This window comes from Mixophyes fleayi, chromosome 6 (assembly GCF_038048845.1).
Source record: "Mixophyes fleayi isolate aMixFle1 chromosome 6, aMixFle1.hap1, whole genome shotgun sequence".
Taxonomy (NCBI): Eukaryota; Metazoa; Chordata; class Amphibia; order Anura; family Limnodynastidae; genus Mixophyes; species Mixophyes fleayi.
Genome location: NC_134407.1, coordinates 78,818,174 through 78,844,319, shown reverse-complemented (window position 1 = coordinate 78,844,319; position 26,146 = coordinate 78,818,174). Strand labels below are relative to the sequence as shown.

General features: G+C 42.8%; 1 long non-coding RNA gene across 3 annotated transcripts in view; it reads right to left on the bottom strand.

The window, feature by feature from the left end:
* Nucleotides 1-24,058, bottom strand: part of LOC142161368 (uncharacterized) — a 34,532-nt gene extending 10,474 nt beyond the window's left edge. Inside the window, exons 1-2 of one of the 3 annotated variants that reach the window (XR_012693387.1) lie at nucleotides 23,716-24,058; nucleotides 1,532-2,256 (exon numbers count right to left, since the gene is read on the bottom strand). This is a non-coding gene — a long non-coding RNA (uncharacterized LOC142161368). The remainder of the gene's footprint in view (nucleotides 1-1,531; nucleotides 2,257-23,715) is intronic. The other 2 variants (XR_012693389.1, XR_012693388.1) reach the window with 2 other exon arrangements.
* Between the last annotated feature and the right edge of the window lie 2,088 nt (nucleotides 24,059-26,146).

Genomic DNA, 26,146 nt, shown 5'->3' with positions numbered 1-26,146 from the left:
TGAATAAATCCTGCACTGCAGACAATATGTTCTTACACGGAGACGTTCCCGCACTGCCTATTTTCAAAAAATCATCCAGGTAATGCGCTACTCCTTGATGTCCCGTTCCCGCCTGAATGCACCAATGAAGAAACGAGCTGAACCTTTCAAACTATGCGCATGATATAGCGCAACCCATGGATAGGCAGCGATCGATATAAAACACCCCTTGATAACGAAACCCCATGAATCTCAAGGAGTTAGGGTGAAGAGGCAGTAATCAGAATGTAGCCTCGATATAAAGTTTGGCTAAAAGGGCTCCATGTCCCTGTTCTTGCACTAAAGTGAGTGCAGAGTCAAATGATTGGTAGGCTATGTAAGGGGTCAATGTCATCGTTCACCTCACCGAACCTCCAGCTGGGTAAGACAGGTGTTGAATCATTCTAAATTTCCCGGCTGTCTTTATCGGGACTTACCCCTATTGGGGATACAACCAAACTCCAAAGGGGAGGATTTACAAAAGGGCTAATCATGCGCCCCATACTATCTCTTTTGCAATTTTGTCAGCCAATGCTTCTGGAAAGGTATCGGCAGATTTCAAATTACTTGGAATAGGGGTCCTTAAGTTACCCTGCATCGGGATCTTGAAGCTGAATTTAAATCCATTTTCCAAGAAGGAAGCCATCTCGTCAAAGCTATCAGGTTAATTGGGGAGGGCGGCCTTGGTTCGAAGAAGCAATCTGGCCTCCTCTGCCTGCTCCGTGGGAGACCCTGTAACATTTGGTCGCGGCATGGGAAACTCGGCACGTGGAGCATACATGTCTGTATCTGCATCCTGAGCCTCTAAATCAAGACCCTGAGTTGAATGCGTAGCATCTGTTTTTCTGAGAGGGAGATACCGACGCCCCCCCCCCCGTGAAATCGCTTGTGCCCTAACGCTAAGCTAGCCTAACTACTAGAACGCACAGATCCTTCCATGTGTCGACACCTTTATTCCCAAATGGAATACTTGCACGGCCGCTAATTTTGCACCTAAAAACGTCGTCATACGACCTCCATATGTGGCTCTTGTCTTTGAACATATCGTTAATAAAAAAACAAATAACGCCACACGTCAATCTTTTCCACCGGTCTGCACTCTATATAAATCGCTGCAAATATACAGTACCCCTTTAAACAATTGGGAAAGGACCGATACGCATCTTCGCCTATCCCATTTCTACCACATGCTTCTTCTAAGCTCTTTTTGGCTGAGACCGTAATCGTAAACATGTCAATGAAGGTTCCTCTCCTTATTCTATCCCTTTCACTGGGTCGCACCCTGAAAGTGATAGCTTGACTCTTGCACTGCCCCATATCGCCTGCGCGTTCTCCTACTTGAGGTCCTAACACTAATCTACTTTTTAACGGAGGTTTGCCTAACATTTGGGTCTGTAATAATTTTATCATTTTGTGCGGACATGGCTCTGCATCAGATGACTCATCGCTAGTGGTATCAAATATAGGTGTGTCATGAAGTGCTGTGTGTGTGAAACATTCGAAGGTATCTCACCTAACGCGCTGTTCCCTACTGCTTCGATCGTAAATCCCTTTGCAGTGTTCCTGGCAGTTCACTGCTGCCAATCAACTGTCCGTCCAGCGTGTCCCGATTTTCCTCTCTCGTTGGGGTCCGAATCTCTGGTACTGAAATAGGTTCACAACCCACCACCAACTTTCCTAACAACTGCCCTCAGCTTCCTGAATAACTTTTCAATGACCAACCACATCACTTCCTCAGTCAGGTGTACTCCGTCTGCTCTAAAAAGGTATGGCGAGGCCGTAACTAATAGACAGTGATCTATAACAGTACCGCTTAAATACTCCATAACCTTTTCTATAGCTCTGTTGACCTTCTTGATTACATAAGCCATGACTGTGGGAGGATGTCAGATCTCCATGAAAGACGTGGAATAAGATTTGACAAGCAAATCTAAATTGATGGCCAACTTGAGTGAAGTGGAAGCAGTCCCTTCCGTTTCTGACTGAGTTCCAGTGCTGTACATGCTCCCACATCATTTCCTCAAAGATGTATTGTTAAGATATGTGGCATACCGTGGGATATAATCTCCTGAGTAAGCGTGGGCATAAGAGTTGACCACCTCATACTCCTCCTCACTACCCACTTGATGTTTTCAGGGGTTGGAAAAGCAGACCAATCGTTGGCTAACTTGTGCTTAGCTGCCCAGACAACATAAGAATGCCCAATTACCCATATTTGCGTCCGGTTGACAGGCATGCCTAGGACAAAAGATATATAAATACAATTAAACTAAGCCTTAAATAGTATATAGGTAATGACAATGTAGAATAATGTGAAAGGATTTCTAGGTCCTCAGTGATAATGGTGGTAATGATATGTGAAGGAGTTTAAAATCTTGGTATTTGCCTTAAAAATACATTCAACGTAATCACCAGCTCCAGCCTTGAACTATCTCAAAGGCCTAGGACATGGGATAACGAATGATGGCATTTGGAGTACTGGCGCCAATGAAAGTTGATAAGAAGAACCATAAAAGTGACATGAAGAGAACTAACTAGCTTTGTCAGAAGATTTGTATTTACTGAGGAAAATATCAATCTTGTGTTTCTATCCTATAACGAGATCAAACACTTTTTCATGTATAAATTTATCCCACTAATAAATGAGCACATCTCAGTTCTATCTTGAAATTGGCATGTCTGTGTCTTGATTACTGATCCCCTGGTTAACCAGTATCTTAGCTCACTGATATCTGAAGGGACTTGATAAAGGAGAGGTAAAATTACCCTAACAATACGTGGGGACTCCTCCGGGATCTCGGACAACCTGCATAGATGACAAACAATGCTTGCAGCATCAGCTAGAATCACGGACAGCTCAAACCCGTACGGTGAGTAAATTGAGCTGTGATTTTTTTCCCACTGATTTACTCTCTCTCTTACCAGTATTCTTGTTGTGTGTCTAAAAGCTGTTCATCTGTATATGGTAAGAGAGATTTCCTGAACCCAGATATCTGTTTGATAGCATAAAAAACATTACCTGTATGGTTGAATTTAATACATGTCAAAAGTACTCAATAATTCATTTGGTTATTGCTCAGACTGTTCATGTGCTGTTATACTTAGAAAGCATTCTGCTGATACTCTTCCTAAACTGGAAGCTGCAATTGATACAACTGTTTTTGGATGTGTTGTGGATGCAAAGCAATATTATTGTACGGTAAATGTGCATTTAAAGAAGGATATATATTGCAGCAAAATATAGGGTATTTTTGGTCTCGAGTGTTACTATATTGGCAAGTTAATCACATACCCCTTGAAGGGAAGCCTATCTGTCTGTACAGAATAAAGAAATTACCACCTGGGTTACCTAATGAAATTGTAAAAGGATATTCTGGTGATTATGAAATAAGAAAGCAAAAATGGTTACAGCTGCAACAGAGATTTGCATGATTGTTCTTATTGTTTGTTTTCTGATTATATTTCTTTGTATAGTATGCAAATATTTTTCAGCCGGAATAGAGGGAATTAAGAGATTTTTAAACAGTGTTATTGAGGTATAATTCTCTGTAAAATACAGATAACTGCTATAAGAGTGCATGCGGTAAAGAAACCCGACTACAGTATATTCAGAGATTGATCAACTTTGAATAGAATGGGGGCACATACTAGCAAAGTTGTTGAGTCTATAAAACCCACAGAGATATTAGAATACAGAGAAGGAAAGAAATCTCTAAAAAATATAAAACTAATATTTGACAAAGCAGGTTTCCCACTAGAGGGCACACTAGATCCAGAAAAGTGGAAAAGGTTTCAAAACATGGATAAAGCATGGATAAGCAGAAAAGGAGATGCAGATGTGGTTATCATGTGGTATACAGTATCATTAGAAATTGAAGATGAGAAAAGGAAAAGAAGAGAGGATGCACATATAGGTACAGGTCTATTAGACATGCCACCACCTTATGTGGCCCCTACAGCTCCACCGCAGCAACCAGACAATAGACCAGATACACCACTTTTATCTCAACAGGCAAGTCACATAGTACAGTTAGCAGCACAAGAGGGGCATACGCAATTAGAAACTCATTCAGTGACCCCAGTGGACGCAGGTAACACTCCATCAATCACGTTTCAAACCCCAAGTCAAATCCATTCTCAGTCTGCTAATAATGAATTAAATGATTATCCTGAGAGACAGTGTTTGCAATGTGGAAGATGTGTTCCAGGAGACTATGAGGAATGTCCATTCTGTGATAATCAGGTAGAATCTAATGCGCCTCCTTGTACAGATAATTCTTGCAGGAAAAAGGAAAATGTTTCCAAGATACCAATGATGGTAAGCCGGTTGAAGGATCACAATCGGTCAATTAAGAGAAACAACAAATCCGGGGGGTGAGAAGGAGAATAACATCGCAAAAGCGGGTATTGCATGCTCACACTAATATGTATCCAATCAGAATACAAAGGGTGCCTAACCTAAATTTTGATGCTAATGTTGCAGAAGGTGCTAATAATAGGAGACACTTACCTAACCCACAAGAAACCTATTCACCTTGGTATAAATCTGATATGCATACAATTATACAGGAAGCACCAGATCCTAGGAAAAGTACGGCCGCATTTTCTGCCTATTTAACCAGAATACAGACAGTGTGGAATCCCTGTTGGATAGACCTGCAACAAGTATGCACACCGTTATTTGGTGTAGGAGTGATGACACAAATAATAGGGTTAAAAGCAAGAGCACCATAAGGTGACAGGGGAGCTATTACTCATCCTGCGCCCCCTGTAGAATAAAGAAATACGTATAACAGTGGTCTTGAATTTCTAGCCAGAGTACAATGATGGTGTCATGAACAAAAATTAAAAGCACCAGCAGCATCAGGCATAACACAGAAATGATTCAGTAAGAATGTATTTCGATAAATTAACGACCATACAAAATGATGATGGTTTTTCTACAGAAACCCCAGATGGTCAAAGAATGTTGAAAACAAAGTTTTGAATGGTTTAAAGAATGAGGCAAGAAGCCAAATCTTTACAGTCAGACCTAAGGCATTGTCTATGAAAATGTCATCTTTGCTACAGGTACTTGAAGGACTGGAGGACCAGCAAGCAGAAAAAAGGGAAAAAAAGGCCCAAAAGACTCCTCAGGTAACTACACCTGGTACAGGGAAAAGGAACATGGCAAGTAAGGCAGCAGCCCAAAGGAACAGAAACAGTAAGTGCACAACAAAGGAATCAAGGTGAGGACATGACTGGCAGATGTTTTTGGTGTAAATTACCAGGTCACATGAAGAAGGACTGCAGGAAATACAATAAATGGCAGCAGCAGCAAAGAGAAACCGGCAGTCCCCAGGGCACCATAAGCAGCAATCAATAAAGATATGGCTCCCCGTTGTCAACACTTTGTCCAGTTCTTGTAAAAACCTGTGCAAATTACACTGCCCACTGGTCAACAATTGAACTGCTTAATTGACACGGGAGCAAGCCAAACAGTATTGAGACAAGATCAAGTACCACAAGAATTAGTGACCTCAGATTATGTAAAAGCATCAGGATGACAGGACAGCTTATACACCTTAGGAAAAGTAAAAAAGTGAAGATACAAGTAAACAAAGACTGTACTCCTGTCCCTATAGAGTTTCTCACTTCAAACACTTGTCCTGTAAATCTACTGGGTGCCGACATATTACAGTTAATGAGCGCATGCATTAAATACACTCTAAAAGGGATGGAATACACCAGTCAACTTCCAGACAACATATCTAATCAGATAGAAGCATCAGAACAGGTGTTTTTTTTCACAACCAAGTGAAAACACATCTCAAGATGAAGCACCATTACCACAGTGGCTGAAGGATGTACCTGAGAAAATATGGTCAAAGGGAAAAACTGATGTGGGACTGTTGAAAGTTGCCCCGACACAACTTATACTAAAACCTAACACACTACCAATGTGTGTTAAACAATATCCTTTGACTTTGTTACAGAATAAATCAATCACAAAACAATTACAAGAATACCAAGGCAAAGGTATAGTAAAGAAATGTCGATCACCTTTTAACACACCTTTATTCCCAGTCAAGAAAAAAGAACAGGGGAAGGGATGAGCTCCCGAATTCAGGTTAATTCACGATCTCAGAGAAATAAACATCTGGTTGTGAACACCCCCATTGTCCCAAACCCACATAGGTTGCTGAACCAAATTTCTGTTACATCAATGTGGTTTACAGTTATAGATCTAGCAAATGCTTTCTTTTCTATATCAATAACTAACGATTCACAGAAAATGCTGGCTTTTACGCATGAAGGAACACAATACTGCTGGACCAGATTGCCCCAGGGAGGGGCCACCAGCCCTTCAGAATTCTCTGAAGCAATGCCAACTGTCTTACAAGGTTGATTACCACATTATCCTGAAACTACCTGACTATTGCAGTATGTTGATGACTTGTTGATAGCTGCTGATAGTGAACAACAGTGTAAAGAAGAAACTGTTTCTCTACTAACCTTTTTGGCCAAGCAGGACTGCAGAGTGTCCAAATCCAAGCTCCAAGCAGCACAGAAGAAGGTCATTTTCCTAGGACACTGCATTTCACATGGCACTAAACATCTGATGCCACAAAGAGTACAAGCGATCCAACAGGTAAAAACACCTCAAACTGTAAAACAAAGGTCGTCCTTGGGCCTAATTGGCTACTCTAGAGACTGGATTCCATTAGCCTCAATATACATGCAGACACTATAACAGTACAAAAAAGGAGGGCCTGTACCCAACCACACAAGAAATTGAAAACGCAGTACAATATCTTAAGCAGGCCATTATGAATTCTCCAGCCCTGGGACTGCTGAACTATGACAAATCATTTAATATTTTTTGTCATGAACATCAGGGACATGCAGCAGGGGTCCTTACACAAGAACATGGACACAAGCAAGGACCTCTGGCATACTATTCAGCAAATTTAGATTCTATTATTAAAGGTGCACCAACATGCATAAGGGCAGTAGCAGCTGCTGCAATCCTCAAAGACAAAAGCACATATATTGTCCTTGATCACTCATTAATAATCCAAGTCCCACATGCTGAGGCAGAGATATTACAACAAGCAAAAACAAAACATCTTTCAGCAGCCAGACTCACTAAGTACGAGGTAGCATTGTTAAGTGCTTCACATGTCACAATCAAACGGTGCACAGTATTAAATCCAGCAACCTTGTTACCCCTAATGTATGAATATCAAGATTCAAAAGGAGGGAATAATAGTGAAGAACAAGAGCCGTCAGAAGAAAGACATTGTGATAGTGAAGGTGATGACGATGAATTGGGTGAAAATATTAACCACAATTTATCTTTTTCACATGATTGCCTCGCTCTTATAGATATGGAAGCACAGACTCTTCCACATGTTACTGACTCTCCCTTGTCTAATGCTGTGTATGAACTTTTTGTAGATTGTTTCAGGTATTATGATAACGGATCACTATTTACAGGATACGCGGAGACTACAGAAAATGAAGTAGTTGACTCAGGACCACTATCATCAATACTGTCAGCACAAGATGCTGAACTGATAGCACTCACCAAGGCATTGGAATATGCAGAAGGAACCACTGCCAATATCTACATGGATTCCAGGTATGCTTGGTGAGTGATGCAGGACTTTGGTCCAATATGGAAGAGCAGAGATTTCAAGACCTCTAGTGGTAAGGACATACAGCATGCCAATCTAATAAAAAACTTGTTTAGAGCATTGCAATTTCCACACAAGGTTGCCGTAATTAAAATACCAGCACATACAAGGAATGAGACTTTTGAAACAAAAGGGAACACATTTGCAGATGCAGAAGCAAAAAAGGCAGCTAAGAGAGAGCCTAAAAGAGAAGTAGACACAGTACAGAAAGAAATGCCTGACTACACTGATCTAAAAAGGTTTCAACAACAAACAGGACCACTGGAGAAAGAAAGATGGAAATGATTAGGAGCACAAGAATATTGTGCTGGTATGTGGAAACTGAATGCTAAACTTTGTCTTCCACAGGTTTTGTTCCCTCCTATGTTACAGATAGCTCATGGACAGCCGCACCTGGGGAAGGAACAGATGACTAGCGTAGTCCATCAGCATTGGATAGCTCCAGGATTCAATAATGCTGCTACAGACTATGTTCAGGCCTGCTGGATCTGTGGAACTTCAAATCCAGGAAAAAGGGTAAAAATGTCACAAGGTACAACTCCAAAAGCCTTTTATCCTTTTCAAAGACTACAGATAGACTATATACAATTGCCTAAATCTGGAATATATGAATGTTCTAGTCTGTACAGATCTTTTCAGTAAATGGCCGGAGGCTTGGCCAGTAGCCAAGGCAACTGCGAAAAAACTGATTGGTGAGATTGTGTGCAGGTATGGTGTCCCTGAGGTAATTGAATCAAACAGAGGTACACACTTTACAGGGTAAATAATGCAACACATAATGACAGATCTAGGCATACAGCAAGCTTTTCATGTGCCGTACAGACCACAGGCTAGTGGGCAAGTAGAAAGGTTAAATGGGACATTGAAACTGAAAATCCAGAAAATCATGGCTGAAAAAAACAAAAAAAAACATGGCCAGAATCTGACCATAGCCTTGTTCAGTGTAAGAACTGTGCCAAATAGGAATAGCAAGCTGTCTCCTTATGAAATACTTTTTGGAACACTACCAAAGACAGGGTGTTATTATCCACAGCAATTACAACATAAACATGGAGATTTGACTAGCTATATGAGAAGTCTAACTGACCATTTGAACTATTTGCATGTTCTAGCATTTTCTTCATTTCCAGAGCCTGATTCAGACCTACAGCCGCATAAGCTGAAACCTGGCGATTGGGTGTACTAAAAGAAACACGTGAGGAGAACTTTTGAACCAAGATTCGAGAGTCTGTATCAGGTCTTGTTGACCACGCCCACATCAGTAAAACTCCAGAATCGAGACTCCTGGGTGCACGCATCACACTGCAAGAAGACACTGGTCACACTCGACACAGCATCATGACCAAATACATCCTTTTTATGGTTTATGTAGCTACAGCTACGGCAGCTAGGATTATTGCAGGCTGACAAATTGCACAGGGACTGGATATGTACACGAGGAGTTAAAAAAGGCAAACTTAACCATATGTAGGTGGGATATTAATGATCTCTCAGATATAGCAAGAAATGTAACAACAGGGGAGTGTTTTAAAAGTTACTTAGAAAATGGAAGTTGGGAAATGGAGATTACGATAGAAAATAAAACAGCGACACAACAGTTTGTTTGGCCATGTGACAAATTAAGTATAAAAATAAAAGGTGGGAAAGTACAAAATTCTAAAAAAAACACACACTCACGTAATTTGGGCAGCAGAAGTAAATAGTACATTTGAATTGATAGGCACCAGCGAGACACAATGTGAACCTTTTTTGAAATGGTTGGAAAGTACAGAGACAAGGAATCAAATAGATCAGTTTGGGAATAAAACCAACACAATAGGATAAAATCAAACCCATAATGCCACTAGCTACCAGGATAGAACAATAGTATGTACCAATAAGACACGATTGGGGAGTTCTACACTTAAATTGAGAACTAAATTCTATATTCTACAATTACAGCCAAAAGTGGTAACATATGCCATTGTAAGGATACCTTCCACCTGCTTAACAATGGGGGTTAGGCAGCAAAGAACAGTGATTTAAATGGAATATCACTTTCCCAGTAAGCAACCAAAAGAAATGTAAGAGAGAATGGTATGACACCTTACTGGGGGTCACAGGCACAGGAATAGGTATAAGGAACACAATAGATATAGAGGTAATTGATACAAAACTGAGTAAAACGAGAGCTGACATGAGTAAACTGGTACATATGCAGGCTGATTGGATGCCTACAGTTTTTAACCCCTTAACCAAGAACATACAATGGATCAAAGAGTTTTTACAGTTATTTAACAAATCAGCCCTCGGTTCTTTGAGGACAGTATAAATTGGACTCAATGTACCCTCCAATACTTACATCAAAAAGAACAGAAAGATAATGCACAAGTAAAATTGATGGGTGGTAATATATTGTTTTACAGAGTAATGTTTAATGTAACTAAGCAGGAAAGGTTCAAAATGGACGGGAGGAGAGTGAGGTGCGAAGAGACTTATTGTGCAGGAACTCTGGAAACATACACCATAAAAACAGAAACGCAAGTGTGTAAGTTTATAGTTATGCCTATGATCCTACAGGATGGCAATCTATGGACACCTGAATTCAAGGGACATTACATTGATAAAAAGAATAGGACACATAACCTAGATCTCTGTGATAACACAGACATGGGACCGGTTTGCCCACAGCAAACTGCAGTATTTGAACCATGCATGCTGCGGCATAACACATGTTTGTGTATGGGCATTACACCCAAAGGAATATGAGACACTAATAGAGGTAGCCCCTCAAATGGTCTGCATAATCACATATGATGAAAAAATAATATTAACCTATGGGCTGACCTACCCATTTTCTGGGTATCTAATGAATATAACACATTTACAATGGCAAGAGAAAGTGTTGATATTTTATAAGGACCAAATGTCACAGGTAGACAAAATGACAAGTACAATAACCTAAGTCTGCCTCAGTTAACCTTAAATATAGAGGAAATAGTAAAAATTATAAATGAAACAATAAATTCTGAGTGAACATTTAAAGCAGGTAAACTATACTAACAATCGCGCAAAAATGGTAACGGTAATAGAAGGTAATGAATTAAAAGCTTTAGCCACCAAACTGAAGGATGATTTAGAGAAACATTGGTGGGATGTATTTACCGGATCATCTCCATCTATGACTGGTATATTTAACTTACTAGTACACCCACTACTCATTATCACTGTGGTATTGATCATATTGATAGGATGGAACTGGTATATGTCATGTACGTTCAGAAAAGATAAACAAAGATTACAGCAGAGCCATGAAGAAAAGATACTTTTTGAATAATCAAAGGCAGAAATGATGATATCTCTACTCGGTCCTGGGTAAATGGTGAAAGACCCTTGCTATTTCACAAGAGACTGTACAAAAGTAGTCTGGGCTGCGTTAGGTGTCATCATTTCAGGCCTTAACATTTTTAACCTTTTATATATATTATTAAAAGGAGGGAAGTTGTGAAAGGATTTCTAGGTCCTCAGTGATAATGGTGGTAATGATATGTTAAGGAGTTAAAAATCTTGGTATTTGTCTTAAAAATACATTCAGCGTAATCACCAGCTCCAGCCTTGAACTATCTCAAAGAGCCTGGATGGAGGCCTAGCATATGGGATAACGAATGATGGCATTGGGAGTACTGGCGCCAATGAAAGTTGATAAGAAGAACCATAAAAGTGACATGAAGAGAACTAACTAGCTTTGTCAGAAGATTTATATTTACTGAGGAAAATATCAATCTTGTGTTTCTTTCCTATAACCAGATGAAACACTTTTTCATATATAAATGTATCCCACTAATAAATGAGCACAGCTCAGTTCTATCTTGACATTGACATGTCTGTGTCTTGATTACTGATCTCCTGGTTAACCAGCATCTTATCTCACTGATATCTGAAGGGACTTAATAAAGGAGAGATAAAATTACCCTAACAATAACATTTGGAACTACAAATTAAGCAGAATATGCAGAAGAAAATTAGCGTTGACCCAACCAAAAGTTAAAAACCCATAAAACCTTGGAGGCACACCACTAATTTAGGCCTTAATCACAGGGGAAAATGGGCAAAATCCCTTCATGTCCCCGCTAAAAGCGTCGGGTGGAGGAGCTTTGGGTCGTCGGCATAGAAGGGTAATAGTAGAAGAAAACATAAGAGACAACTTAAACATCTGGCCTGATATACCTCTTGTATGTGTTGGATTTCCAATGCCCTAGTGATTGAATTTCTGGAGTTGAAGCTCTGCCAGCAGCCGCAACAGTAGATGAATGAGTGTCGTATAATGCCGGGTCGAACCCTATGTGCCCCAGGAATCGATTCAAAAGGGCATTAAATTTAAACCTATTGAGAGTGGAGCTATTCTTGTGAATCAGCCATATGGGACATGGGTGGGGTACGTTGGCGAGACTAAAGCACAATGCTACTGGGCATAGGTTGTGCTTTCAATGTTATCCAGTGACCTTTGCCCACCTGATTAGTTTTTGAGCTAAATATCTTACATACCACCATACAAGGTAGACATATGGTATGCTTGGTTAGCAGTGCTGTAACTAACGAATCTTTGGATTGTACAACCAGTTCACTGACTTTAAAAGCTCTGTGAAAAGCCATAGAAAAGGCCACACTAAATAACAGAGCTTCATATGTATCCCTGGTAACGTCTGTCAGGGCTGATATTAGTCGGGATAGTATGGCATGGTCAATTGGTCTACGACTGTCAGCTACAGTGGGTTGGAGTTTGGCCCAACCTTTGAGGGCTTTGTTAATAGTAAATTCTCTAGTGGGGTCTGGGTAACCTAGGAGCCTGGCTATGAAAGATATTCCTGCCAGGGGGGAGGCCATAGTGGTTTTTGAGATTCCTTTCTTATAACGTTCCCACATGAGCTTGACCATACCATCAGCCGGAGGTGTTGATGGGGTGTCTTGTCTGGAACTGTACCCAATGTTGCCATGTTTTTTAGTGGTTGGGGCCAAGGATGTTTCAGCGAGGACCCTTATGCAGGGTCTACCATCTGCCAAACATATGGAGGACACGTTAAACCTACCCACTGGGGCAGGTGACCCAGATTCTCCTATGGGTCGACCCTGCATTCCTACTTGCTGCAGTCTGTGGATCAGGTGGACAAATGGATTCGAAAATCACTGGCCCTAAACCCCTGTAAAGGGACCTCAGTGTAGCTGATGGGGTGCTGTCCACTACATGGCTGTCCCTGTCAAAAATAGTTATGCCCCTGCTGGCTGGATGCCCAGAGTTATATTGCCTCCCACAAGAGCGCCCAGTCCTGGCGGGAGATGGGGGAGGAGATCCCTCACCACGCTTTATTCAAGTTGCCAGACCATGTCGCTCTGGAGTCGAGACCCGCACCTAACAGGAGGGGTAAGGTGACCCGGGAAGCGGTTCATGAGGGGTGAGGGGTAAGTTGGGAATATCTAGCCAGGATGGATCGAGTCCTCTGGGGTGGGGCATGGTTCTAAGGCTGTGAAATGAAAACAGTGTCTTGGCACTAGCGGTGAGGGGAATCAATGTATACAATAGTCAGATAGGGGATAGTAAAGATTTAGAAATGTGACTGCTAAAATGGGTAGTGACAGGTGTGAGGGTGTAGAGCGATGGACGGCCTAAAAGGAAGCTAAAGGAAAAATTGCAGCATAATTAACAAAGGTAAAGTTTCATCCAAATACTAAGCCTTGCTAAGTACGATCTTCCTTGTATCAGAATCACAGGAAAGAAGACTATTCCCAGAGATTGTGATCCTATATAGTTGAAACATGGATACTTCCCTGGGGCTCCTATTGGCTACTGAAGACTTATCTCTGTCAGGGTAAGTGTTTGTTTGAAAGACACAAACACATAATTTTAAATTCGTTCGGCTTAGGGCCTCTCTAGACATTCTTAGATCATCCCTTAAAGTATTTGACAAACAACTCTCTAACCCCTTTTAATAAACGCACATTAAGCTTCTACAAATCTTCACCAAAGACATCTTCTATTTTAAACTGCAGCTTCCACTGTATACAACCATGGTCAGATCTTCCTCTGACTGTATCTGATGTCTTCAATTTGTTTATAAAATAACTCACTCTAGTCTTGAATGTATACCCCTCTGTTAGCATGATATGTATCTGGTACAAAGTTCACACCACATCACCTTTATGTATACCAGCTTAAAATCTTGTACAATCTAATTGAATCCCTTTCCAGTAATACAGTATGAGTCCTAGCTGTTGAACAATTTAAATCCCCTACCATCACAACTGGGATTCTTCCTGGGGGAAAAAAATTCTGATATTTTCAAACAATTGTCTCCTATCCACCTTAACTGCATATTGAATATTGTCAATGAAATATCTTTATAATTAGCTGTTGCTCAGTGGCGCACGCAGGGGGGGTTTCTGAGTCTCTAGAAACCCCCCCTGCGCTAACTAAGTGGCCACTGTCCTATACAGCAGCCGCGGCGCTGTCAAAGAAGCGTCCGCGGCGGTGCTGCATTGTATACAGCACCGCCGCAGACGCTTCTTAGACAGCGCCGTGGCTGCTGTATAGGACAGTGCTGGCGAAACGGAGCTGCTGCGCATTTTTTGGGGTTTTTTTGGGTCGGCGGGGGGAAACAATCCCGACAATCCTCCGTGCACCGCTGTTGCTAAATACACCTTTTATTCTTCTACAATTGTATAACTCACAATTTTATTTCTTAGGAAAAATCCTACACCATCGTCTTTCTTTTATTTGATATGGACCACACTGCTGGCCCATATCTCCAAATCTGTTTAGGAGCTGAACTTAAACAGCCCTCTTGCAAAAAAAAACATGTCACCCCGTTAGAAAATAAATCCTGCAATATTGCAGCTCTTCAGGCTTTAGATTGAAAAACCCTCACATTGAGGGTTGTCACTGTAAGAGAAAACACTGTTAACCTACAAATAAAAACAAAACGAACATCAATTGCATGATGTAAAACATAGCACAAGTAATGATATAAATGTATTAGCACATATTACAATACAGTTACTTTGTTGCTATAGTGTCCTGTTAGCTCAGTTCTGTGAACTGACACAGTTCCTCAAAACTTTGAAACGAGAAGCTCCCTCGCTGCAATCTATTGAAAGTCATCCCTCGAGCCAAGCTTTTTTCGACAGACCAGGAGGACGAGAGGGCGGCCTCTCTCACCCCTACGTCCTGCTGTCCGGCAGCTTGGAGCAATTGCAGCAAAAAATGCACGAAAACAGCTTGGCCGGACACTCTGACGCGAGAAACAAGGTGAGTGCCTCTAGACGCGCCCCCGGTGGAAAGGCTTTGGTTCAATCCGCGGAAGGCAGAGCTATACCCCCCTGCTGGACTCCATTTCATTTATTTTAACTCACAATTATTTTCTGTTTGATCACCATTATTATTTGCAAATCATGGGTACTGCCATGGGGACCAGGTTCGCGCCGAGCTATGCCAACCTGTACATGGGCTCCTTTGAGGAGGTCCATGTGTGGGGAGGTGGGTCGGCGCGGACCTGGTCTTTTATGGGCGGTACATTGATGACCTGTTTATCATATGGAGAGGGGGTGAATCACGTGCACTTTCATTTATTTCTGCTTTGAATGACAACGAATACAATTTAAAGTTTGTTGGCCGCTATCATGCATCCAGTATGGATTTTTTGGATATTCAGATGATTGTTGAGAATGGGAAGTTGGTGACTTCCACTTATAAGAAGAAAGTTGATGTTGTGAGTTATTTACACTACAGAAGTTCACATTATAAGAAATGGAGAGACAATATACCAAAGGGTCAGTTAATGCGACTTAAAAGAAATTGTTCTTCAATAGAAACATTTAATCTACAAGCAGAGTCTATGTTGGGGGACTTTAGAAAGAAAGGCTATCCCGATTATATTTTGAATAATGCTTTGAAAGAGGTGTCCTCATTAGAAAGAGATACCCTGTTACAGAAAGATGATTCCTATAGGCCTAAGAATCAAAATGGGGAACAAGCTGATACAAAAGGGCTGGTTGCTTTTATATCCAAATATAATAATAAGTCGGGGGAAATCAGGAAGATCTTTAGTAGGAATTATCCTATCCTTCAACAAGATTAGTCACTTCGACAAATATTGCCCCAAGATCCTAAGATTATTTTTAAGAGGAACAACAATTCAAAAAATATATTAGCGCCCAGTTTGGTTCAGGATGTACTGACTAAAGTGGATATCTGTAGGAGGTGGTTGGTTGCCTAAACAAACAGAAGGCTGCTTCAAATGTGGTTCTAATAGATGTCTAACTTGTTCCTTTATCAGTAATAGGGTGACTGAGATCACCCATTCAGATAGAAACTTTAGAGTGAGGGGATTTATCAACTGTAGCACGAGTTATGTCATTTATTTATTGAAATGTAGTTGTGACCTCATTTATGTTGGAAGAACGACTAGATCACTGAAATTGAGGTTTCTGGAACACAGGAGAAATATCCTAAATAGGAAGACCAATCATAGTGTTCCACACCACTTTAATGCGGTTCACAATGGGAGATTAGAGGGTTTATCTATATGTGGTCTAGAGCATATTAAACAGACCACGAGAGGAGGGGATCATTTTAAAAGATTATGTAAACAAGAGGTCTTTTGGATCCATCAACTGGATGCCTTGAGTCCTAGAGGATTGAATGAAGCACTTGAGCTCAATGAGGTGTTGCCCTGAACCTGATCCTTTAAGTTATATTCTCTATTCATGAGTATTTATGAATTTATCTTGGTCGCCTGTAAGATACATTAGTCCTATTTGTGGGTCTGATGTGTTAGTTTAGGGGTCCTTATTCGGTATTATTCACGAGCTTACTTATGATATTTGTAGGACCTACGCTATCTCTTGACCGATATACACACCCATATTTCCTTATGTGTGTTTTTAGCACTTTTTTAAGTCATCCGAGTGGCTACCTATGCTTCAATCTTTAGGTTGTAACTTCTATATTTCTATATTAATTATACAACCTATTATCACTATCCATTCAGGTTGGATTATTAGTGTTCGTTTATCTAGATTGACGTAGATATGTGTCTGTATATTATTATATTTGCATATATATATGTGTGTAGTTGAGGTATCAGTGTGAGAATTTAGGACTCTAAGGTGTTTTCTCTGAGTCCTAATTTATCCAATTTGCTTTATGTGGGGAGGATGGTATGATCATTATGATAATTTATATATATATATATATATATATATATATATATATATATATATATATATATATATATGTTTTGATATGTATTGTTCTCTCTAATAGTGCTTTGTTTTTTGCTCTATATGAATTATAAGTATTTGGTATTTCCTTGTATATAAGATATTTGTATGTTTCCAATTGAATCAACCATATCTATGTATCCCACTACAAGTATGGTATAGGTACAAAGTGCCCGTTATGAACCAGCTGTAGACTGAGTAATTATATCAAGGAGACTCAAAGAGGCATTGGAGCACAACAGACATTCTCTGAAGACATTCTCTGAAGAAATCACCAGGCAGGTGATGAAACGCGTCAGGTGATTTGGATGTTCACTGAGCCGCTGGATAACACCATTCCATGACCCAGTTCATATCCCTAGTGGATTTTTGGAGGTTGCCTTTTTTGAGCCATATCATCGCTATACAATTGGTGCCATCTTCACCTACATATCTATCACGGAGGGTCCGGAGTTCGTTCTGGGCATGAGGTGCGTGCGCATACAGACCACAATACGGGACTGAGTATCGGACCAGGTCTGTATTGCGCTTTCTACTCAAGCAGTTTAGCGACTTTGATTTCCATTCAGGAGTGGCGGTTTTCTCATTTTGGCATTTATGGTATATTCTCCTCCATACCACATGTGTTAGAAGCATTGAAGTGGGGTTCACCATCAACGCGGTGATGTATACTTTCCACCATCAGTGTGGCCACACTTATTTTGAAGCTCCACTTCATGATCTTCCACGGGGTCATTGGACATTAGTATCCATTTAATGTGAGACATTTAGCTGGTTCACTTTAGGAGTGATCGATCCCATGGTTCATCAGCCTTATTGATGGTTAACACAGTCGGTTCATCTGATTTTTTATATGTCAAGTTGTTATCCACTGGCCAGTGTTGCATATTTTGTGGTTCATTTTTAATAAAGTGTTTATATACATTTATTACCCACGGATGGTTGTATATTGATTGTGTTTATCAGTCATCAGCGCTGTTTTCTGTTGTGCTGTATCCCCCTGGGCTTACTCCGTCCCTGGCTTAATAGTCGGGGGTCCGAGTGCGTTCCCCCTGGCTTAATGCTCCGTCTTTGGCTTAATGATGGTCCCCCCCCCCGGGGATCAAGACCTAGTCCTTTGGGGGCAGAGTCCAGCCGTGTTGTGTCAGTGCGGAATCGGCCCGGGAAAAAGGGCAAAGTGAGCGAAAACAGCTTTGCCGGACACTCTGGCCCAGGAAATGGGTTGAGCGTCTCCTGTTTCATAACAGCTTGGCCAGACGCCAGGACGCCGACAAAGAGGCGAGCGCCTACGGCTGCTCCGCTTGCCCAAGGGCTTTGGTTTAATCCGGGGAAAGGGGTGCTGTCCCCCCAGGCTTAATACTCCCTGGGCTTAATAGCCGGGGGCCGGCGTGGACCGCCCCAGGGCTTAATATTCGGGGGCCGGCGTGGACCGCTCCAAGGCTTAATATTCGCTTGGCCTGGCGGCTGCCCCCTGGGCGTGAGTTAGGGTTAGTGTTAGGGGGGTGGGGGTTAGGATTAGTGTTATGGGGGGGTGGGGGTTAGGGTATGCCCTCCCAGGTTGGCCTGGCGGCTGCCCCCTGTGCGCAAGTTAGGGTTAGGGGATGTCTCCCCCGGGCTTAATATTCGGGGCTCCGGGGTGGAAGACCTTATGGGAACGGATTTGACCACCGTGGCCGACCCTGAGTTCCAGAGCGCCTGGGTAGATTTCGACCTCTGTCCCTGGGCAGGAGGCGGTCGGCCCTTAGCAGAAGACCTCCCCCGGGACCCCATCTGCAGGCTTATCTGAAGCCGGACATATTAGGGTTAGGAACAAAAAAACATATTAGGGTTAGGGGGGTTATGGTTACGGTTAGGTATAAGTTTAGATTAGCTTTATTGTTCCCCGGGCCTGGGATCCTCTAATGTGCCCTATCCCCGTTCTCCGCGGCGGATGCCCTCGGGCCGGGGGTAATCCAATGTGCCCTATCCCCATGCTCCGCGGTGCCCTGTCCCCGGTCCGGGGGTCCTCCGAGGTGCCCTGTCCCCGGTCCGGGGGTCCTCCGAGGTGCCCTGTCCCCACGCTCCGAGGCGGATTCCACCGTGCCGGGGGGCTCCGAGGTGCCTTGTCCCCATGCTCCGTGGTGGATGCCCACGGGTGGGTGTCCTCCGTCGAGCCAAGCTTTTGTCGATAGACCAGGGAAACGAGAGGGCGGCCTCTCGCCCCCTACGTCCCGCCCTCCGGCAGCTTGGCAGCGGAGTGGAGCCAAGCTGAGGAGTCTCGTCTCCGGAGGCGCCAACTTGGCGGTGGAGGATAGCAGAGTCAGCCCGGGTCGTCTCGTTTCCGGATGCGCCTGCTTTGCGGCGGAGCGGAGTCATGCGGTAGCGTCTCGTCTCCAGAGGCGCCAGCTTAGCGGCGGATGATAGCGGAGTCATGCGGTAGCGTCTCGCCTCTGTAGGCGCCAGCTTGGTGTTGGAGGGGAGCACAGTCATGCTGGGGCTTCTTGTCTCCGGAGGCGCCAGTTTGGCGTTGGAGGGGAGCAATCGTGGCAAAAAGGCAGTGCGGCGAAAACAGCTTGGCCAGGCTTAAGGTCAGGGTTATTGAAAGACATCCCTCGAGTTCCCCCCCGCCCCCTGGGCTTAATACTCCATGGGCGTAATAGTCGGGGTTCCGAGGAAGTGCCCCCTGGGCGTGGCTTGGCTTGGATCCCCTGCCAGTGCTTGATATTGGGTGCTGCCAAGCTGTTGGTGGGGCACCGGGGTGGAAGACCCTATGGGAACGGATTTGACCACCGTGGGCGACCCTGAGTTCCAGAGGGCCGGGTAGATTTCGACCCCATCCCCCCCGGGCGGGATGCGCTGTCCAAAGTCCATAATACACCTTCTGGGATCCTTGGGACAGGACTATGGGAGAAGAAGGATCTCTTCCTTCTACTAGCCCCAGCCTGTGAGTCTTCCACCGATTGACCGGGTTGCCCTGCTTCCCCAGGCAGGGGCCCCGGACCCGGAGGCCCTGAGCCCGGACTGATGCACTAGGGCCTCCCCGACCCCGGGGAACCCGCTGGCAGTGTCCCTGCTGGGGGGACCCCCATGAGGCGCCGGGCGACTGGGGCCCCCGAACGGGACAAGCCCCACCAAGCTGTTGCTTTGCACTTTTTTTCTCGCGAGTTCCGTGGTGTATGCCTCTGGGCAGGGGGCTCCGGGGTGGAAGACCCTATGAGAACGGATTTGACCACCGTGGCCGACCCTGAGTTCCAGAGGGCCGGGTAGATTTCGAACTCTGCCCTTTTCGGAAGACCTCCCCCGGTAACCCACGGCAGACTGATAGGGAGCCACCTCGGTCGGTGGCTCAGAGCCCCAGACGCTCCGGAGGGACCTGGGGAGGTGCCATTCGCTGGCAGTGTTGCCTGGGGGACCTTTGGGAGTGAGGGCCCCCGGGGCCAAACTTCGGAAACGTGTGCAGGGACCTCCCCGACCCCGTGGAACCCGCCGGCAAGGTCCCCGCCCACAGCTTAATACTCAGTTAATTTTTCATTTCAGCTGAAGCAATAGCAGCCATTCTTTCCTTTAAATTGTGCATTTTAATTTGTAATGCCAGTTTTTCCCGTTCTCTCCACCTAAGTTTTACCAGTGTGCCCAACTTTGCCACACACTACACTTTTTAGGCTTCGGACAAGTACCAGTTTTTCGTGGCCAGTCTCTTGGCAGTTTCTGCAACATTTTCACTTAACACACTGCTTCTTAGTATGCCCATATTCATAGCAAAGCTTGCAGTATGAGAATTGTCCAAGGTAATAGAGAATACCCATGGCCCCTCCAATTGTAAAGCTTGCAGGAGGGTGCCTATTTATTTTTTAATAATCAAAGCTTACACCAAATCAGACATATAAAACACAGTAAACACCATCCCATGTAATACAAATAACCTCACCCTTATAAACCACAGTCCATCCTCTTAAGTGTTTATTTCATGTGTTTCCACACCACTTCTGCATAATCTCCCACATGTAACATGTAAAATATTTCCCATTAAGCAGTCATTCACCCCAATTTCTTCTTTTATGAAACATACATTACTAATATTCCATAAGCACTCCAAAACACATACCACAAATAACTATACACTTTGTTTCACTTTTCACATTCACCCAAACAATGGCATCTTCCATGTCATCCCACTTAACCCAGTCAATTCCTTTCACATCCCACTCATACGGGTCCTGTGCATAACTACTATTCCATACCAAATGTACAGTACACATCCTCCCACCACAACCACAAGGTGGCCATTTATCTCCAAATCTCACTTCCTCTGCACCTCTTGCACCGACAAAGTTTGTGCATACTCATCCATACAGTTCATCTTTGACTATTAATCACTCCTTTCATCCAAATCTTCCTCCATACATTCTCACTATCCTTAGCTCAGACAATCAGTACCACATATCATGTCTCTATCTCAACAATCTCACTACATTCTCTCCCTTTAAAATCATCCTTATTTACTCCCATCAAGTAACATTTTCATGCACACTTCTTAATTACTTCATACCATTTACACACCCTAATTGCCATTGGTACTTTGATGCCATCAGCTACCTGCAGCCACGGCTTCTTCCTGCCATGTTGCATTTTCGTATTCTGTTGTGCAGCCATGATCAGTGTCACTGTCAAAGTTGTCAGCCATGTTCTCCATGCTATAAGGGTCCCATTGCACGGCGTGGGACCTGTCTTCAATCATTCCAGTACAGGACATGATTTCTACAAATTCTTGTAAAGAGAGGGTGTCAGTGGGAAGCTCCATTAACTTGCTGGGGGGTTGCAGTTGCCTGTTCAGGAGCATGTAGGATGACTGCAGCATCACTCAGCATTACAGTGGTGTTAACAGGCACAGAAAACAGTCTGGTGCTCAGTGGGGGGTGACAGGCTTATTATCAGGCTCGCAGGGGTGGGGAACCGTGATTACACACTCCCTTACTGACCAGGCTGATTCTGCCCTTCACTGGGATATTTTTTCAGTGGGGTAGAATCTGGCAGCATGGTCAGGTTGAGTAACATATGTCACGGGTCTTGAGCTGTATATCCTGGTCTGCCTCATGACCAGGTTTCTAACAGTTTCTGCAAGTTTTACCATTCTGTCAATCTTCCTTGGTATGGCCACACTCGAAGAATTGCCTTCAAAAGTTGGGTTGTTCAGGATAGAACTAAAACCCTCTTATCCCTTCCACAGAAAAATTAGCTGGTTTTTTTTTGGTGGCCCAACACATGGTCAGTATTGTGCTTAAGCTTGAGCCAGAAGCTCCATTTGCAATTGTATATGCCCAGGATATTTTTCTGGTGTACACCATCACCTACTTTGAAATAGTAGTTCTGTAGGAATGCTTTAATCAGGCCAATGTCTGTGTAGGGGTTGTACAGATGTACAGTCTGAGGGATCTCTTGGAGACTAAACAAGGGGATCTTAATTGTGACAGGATGGATCACCTACGCCACCCTGTCTGTTGTTGCTGGGAACCAGCTGGGCTTACTTTGCCACCGTCCCCTTTCATTACTCCGAATATGCCCCTCCTGTTGCAGTAGGAGGAGCCTGCTGCCACCACTGGACTCCTTTTATGGCATACAGAACCATGTTCCTTCTGGGTAACTGTCACTGCTAGTGTACTCCCGTGCTGGTACACTTGGGCTGGTACCCCTGACCGCTTACTATAGATCAGAGTGCTGTAGATGGATCCCCCTGGCCTATCACACTGGCCAGAGCTGCTGTGTAGCAGGCAGAATGGTGGTACTAGGAGCTGGGTCCAAACTTCAGAACAGCCGGAGGACGGATTAGATTTAGGGTCTAATCTGTAGGTCACAGGATTACAGCAATATTGAAGAAGTTGTCAAGCAGGGTCTTCAAATAGAGAGTGATGTTTATTTCGCTCAAGTGTCCTTACAAGGACAGTTCCACTGATTTAAAGGTATCACTGGTCAGGTCAGATGGAACATCAGAATGATACTTTTCAGTACACGACAGTGCTTTATATACAGATTTGAACACAGCCTCACAGACTATTTTTAGAATCAGGATGCATTTTGTTTACCCAAACATAGGTTTACATGCACTGCAAAGATAACAATATTTACGATTATCTGTGATATCCCAAAACTTGCCGTGATTTCCTGCTTCTTATTTTGGACACAGTGAACATCTGACAGCAAGTTTTATTACACCTTCCTTTCCCTTAAGGGGTATTGGACACTCACATCAAAAGATCTAATTAACATGAGATTAGCATGGGTGCTTTCTTCCAATAGTTGCAGAATACACATTTCCTCCAAAAAAAAGAATTCCCCAAGAAAAGATGCAAAATCCCAAACAAGGCATTTCCTTATACCAGGATACACAAGACTTCCTAAACAAAGGCTTATTGTATCAGATGTATATATCAGAAATAATGCATTTGCCCTAGCAAGGTTAAAACACAAACAAATTTCTTCCCCTGGTCTCAGAAATAAAGATCTTTTATCAACATACCCACAATATCAAAATAAGTACATTTACAATTATATAAATAAGCGCCCTGCGCTATTTCCTTTAAACAAATTTATACCATAAGTTATTTATAAGTGATCCAGTCAAACTAATATTCTGCATATTTGGGTCATTTCTCTTTCCTTTTGGGATCTTGTAAACATTCAGGCATAAACCAACATAATATAAATAGAAGATGATGATGATGATAGAAGGCGACATATATGCCCTGGCAAAATCCTGCACACCAAAAATGTAATTTAATGTGATACTCACCATTATCTCCATAATCTCTTTTACGATTCAAGTTGGTCCACTGTGGCCTCTGAAATCCTCTGCCACAACCAGATGGATGCTATTTTTCAACCCAGCCATGATGCTGTAAGAGCAATGTTATTGCTCCCCTTTGTTTAAAGAATCAAAAATCCATCCAGGTTAGTGTGAAAGTTAATATGGTAAAAAGTACATGTATTGATCAAACTTATAAAATAAAAGTTGCTTTTCTTAGTTTTCCTGAATATGATATTGACACAAGTTTTTTTCTGTTTTATTCTCATGTGAATATGCTGAGCTATATGTCAAACAATCCAGATATCAGAAAGGAACATCTGTTTGACAATACGCCCAGAGCCCGTGGTGAAGGCGAAGGCAATGGACAATGAAGGCATTAACGAGATTCTATAGTTTTGTCTATCATAATTGCAACTTACCGATTGCAGGCACAGCGTGGATCCGTTCCGCAATGGAGCTTGGGAGGAACTAGACAGCAGTTCAGTGTCAGAGAGAGGAACTGAACTGCGCATGCGCAGCAGTTCAGTGACTGCGAGATGAGCTGAAATGCTACAGTTCAGTGGCAGCGAAATAGGCTAATTTGACAGCCGGTCAGCGTGCCAGAGTGCAGGGAGCTGTGTACCAGGGGTTGCCATCCCCTGGTGTAGAGAGATACCACATTGTAGGTCATAAAGTAAAACTCCACTCAATGTCTAAGAATTTCGAGTAGGTACTTACCCATTGTCTCTTAAATAGCTCTTTTGTTTAAGTACCAGCGGCTGCAGATACCAATCTATATATTTAGAGAGGTTGGTGGTGAGGGTTCCAATTCCAGAGACTATCAAATTTAATTTATCGATCACCCCCGTCCTGTAACAACCAGCCACCGCTGCAAGGTAATTCATTGTGTGTGAACTGTTAAATGGACTAAGCCCATTTACCTGCCACTGACAAATCCATGTTTAGGAGTGGACATTAGGCCCCACATTGTGAACTTGTTATTTGTCAAAAGCAGGAATCGCGTAAGTCGTTCTTACGGATTTCTAGTTGGGATGCGCAAGCATAACAACTGGGATACCTTGTTTATGGTTCACATTGTACAAGGCGAAAGCTCATAAGGTTGAGTGAAATAATGCCTCTAAAGTACATCTGAGATGTCACGGGTGCGTATTATTCGTTGTGACTAAAATAGTGAAAAAGACGCAAATTGCATTATATCCCAATAATTAATGAGATTAGTTATTAATAAGATCAAAGGCATTGTATCATTATTATGGCGATTTCCTGGATCCTATTACAAGACCATTCATTAGTACTCTAACAGCTAGTTCCCTGTGGTGCACACCATAAGTCCTATCTGATATCCCATTGTATTTGGTCATTGCTGACAGAGCTCTGATAAAATAATCTGTTGCAAGCTCACTATCTGTTTCTTTGATAGTGAAAATCTTGCTCCAGTTCACTACCACTGGAAAATATATGACCAACTGTGAGATTATATGTTTAATATTTTCCTGATTTATCATCATCTGTTCAGGATCTATCCTCCAACATACAATTCTTAATAAACGTTTGTATATCAGTATCAAGAGGATGACCACTCGCCAATCTTTATTAGTTGGCTCATATACATTACCAAAATATCTAACACATTTCTGACACTTGGCCAAATCTCTTCTAGGATCAGGGAAATCAGACATAATTGAATGCATTTCAGATCTAATCCATGGACAGCGCATTGCTACATGTTCTACGAGAACTACACCATTTTTGTCCGCCTTTCCATTGGGAACTGCTATTGTGCGGAGAGGATGTAAACCTAACAAATCACTACATTCTGGACTAGTTGCTGGAATTACTGTTGCAATACGAAGAATGTTCCCCCTTCTATTAATTTCTACATTATTCTCACCAATTTCAGCTGCTGCCCCTGCTGGTGGGACCGTTCCTTTTCCTTGTTCGTGTGATGCCTCTTGCATGTTACTGGCATGGGCAATGGCTGAAATGATGGTGGGTTCATTTTCTTCTTCTGAAACATGACTTAATACATCATAAAAATTACTAGTTACATTATTAACATTTTTAGTATCTGCTGTACTTACCACCCCAACCGCATTTTGCGTTGGGGGCGCGATTGCGCTCAGTTCTCCACGCTTTGCAATGCTTACTTCCGGTATGCATGTATGATTACCCTGCCACGTGTTATCTTCCTTTTGCCACAGTTTTACGCAGTCATTATGTTTAATTCTCTTTTCCATTGATCTAATCAAACATATTTTATCTCTAACAGTACTTGGTGCCTCTGAATTAAAACTACCATCCTGGGAAAAAGGTCTCACACACTCCCGGGTCATCTTGACCCATTTGTCGCAGTACACCGTTGCATACGCACCATATTTCTTATGCATAATATACCTTGCTGAATCAACCGGCCAAT